Source organism: Cornus florida, unplaced genomic scaffold, assembly GCF_030987335.1.
Source record: "Cornus florida cultivar Cherokee Brave unplaced genomic scaffold, ASM3098733v1 CherokeeBrave_3.0.0_Hap2_Chr10, whole genome shotgun sequence".
Classification (NCBI taxonomy): Eukaryota; Viridiplantae; Streptophyta; class Magnoliopsida; order Cornales; family Cornaceae; genus Cornus; species Cornus florida.
In genome coordinates, this window is record NW_026775580.1 from 51,546,181 (window position 1) to 51,548,256 (window position 2,076).

Here is a 2,076-nt window from a genome sequence, read left to right on the forward strand (position 1 = left end):
GCAAGCTCCAAACATAGCTTCATCTTCTTCTTCTTCTTCTTTGAAGCTCTATAGAGAGAGAGTATGTGGATCTAGAGATGGGTTCTTGAGATGTGCCTCCACTTCCCTTTTTTCTTCTAACCCTAATCTCTAACTTTCTAGAGAGAGAAAGTTACAACAATATAGAAATTACAATGTAAAAATATGGATTTCTCCATAAAAATGGTTCAATCTCCCATATATACAAGGCTTTCCCAAAAATGTAAGAACTCGGCCCTAGGATCTTCTCTTTTAAGTACTGCCCGAGCTGGGTCGAAATGAGCTTTAGATCTGCTTTTTAATAACTTTCGCGAACAGTTCGATCGATCTCACTTTTCTTCGATCGATCTGTGTTCGATCGATCTCACTTTTCTGCGATCGATCTCATTTTTTTGTGACAGATCTCACTTGGCAGTTTTCAGCATCAGCCTCCTTTTTGCTCCAGATCAGCCTCCTTTTTGCTCCAAATCAGCCTCCTTTTTGCTCCAAATTCTCACCAAGACTTAGTTTGACTCCAAAAAGGCCTTAAGAAGCCATTTTTAGCTCGTTTTAACTTTATTGACCTAAAAAATGAAATAACACGAAATTAGTCTAAAACGGAAAAATATTGTTAGTCCCTAGTAATGAACTACAAGGTAAAGGAATGAAATGAACAACTAAACAACTATGAACTAGAAAACAATAAATGGATAATGCCACTTTCGTAGGGAATATGATTGCATTTAGCACATGCAACAAGCCTTTTAAACCCCTAAGTTACCCCTAGTGGACGAGTGAAGTCTCGTGAGGGTTTCCAGAAATGATACCCACAGACATTAAGCTCATTCTCACAAAAGAGGCACCAATATTGCAAGCAGGCATTGGAAGAAAACTACCTCAAGTATGCAATTTTTCCAACCCTTTTCAAGCAATCTCCCAAAATCTCAACATCAAATAAGTAAGTATGGTCCTCCACACATTAAGAAAATGATCATGTAAATCAAAACAACTTTAGAATCCTTTTTGAGTGGACCGGCATCAAGTATGTTGCTATCTAAGCCAACTAGAGAAATGATCACATCCTTACCCTCAAACTAGCACACAAATCTAGTACCGATCATCAAGACAAAGAGTGGACCTTTTATTAAAGCTTTATTCAACTAGGTGCGCTTATTTTTTTCACTTCATTTTTTTTTTTTTAAACTATCCTAAGGATCAAAGATGGAAGCATAATGCAATGTGTTGATCTATTAAGTATTCTAGCGATCCATGAGGTCGAGGGCTAGGTCAATGACTCCCAAACCAGACGGCTTTAGGGCATTAGGTGTTCAAACACCCCTAAGGACTTACAAGCTCAAATCAACTAGGCTATAAATCAAAACAACTCCATCTAATCATTTCCCACTTCTCACCTTTTGGGAGAAGTCCTCACTTTTTTTTATTACTTTTGCAACTTTTTTTTTTTTTTTTTTTTTTTGGATAGAAAGTTCAATTATTAACTTAGAGTTTGGGCCCTCCACCTTTCGGCGCGAGAAATTCCGTGCTTGATGAGGCTAGAATCCCGGCTACTTAGTGAAAGGGTTTGTTATCCACCTTTATCAAGAATGAAAGCTTTCAATGTACTACTAGCCCAATTGGGAGATAACCAATTCAATAATCAACAAAGCATGTACCCCACAAATGAATGCTAGTGTGCGCCTGTGCTAGTGTAGAATCCTAGAGTGAATCTCAAAACAATCACAAAATCAGGATGATATGGACCACAAGTGCAAGCAAGATATCAATTTCTGGAAAACGTTACTCCTAAATGGCATTCACAAGGCATACAAAGAGTACTGAACTCTCAAGTCAAGCAATTTGTAAATTCTAGGCAATAGAGTCCTCAAAAGATCAAAATCATAGCTAACATGGATCTCAAATCTCAATCATGCATTTAAAGTTCAACTTTAAGTAGAATGCAACAAAGCCACCTTACCCCCAAAGTTAAACCGCACATTGTCCTCAATGTGTAATGAGAACAATGGAAAAGATGGAAAGAGTATACCGTGGTGTCGAAAGCATGAAGCCTGACAATGATCC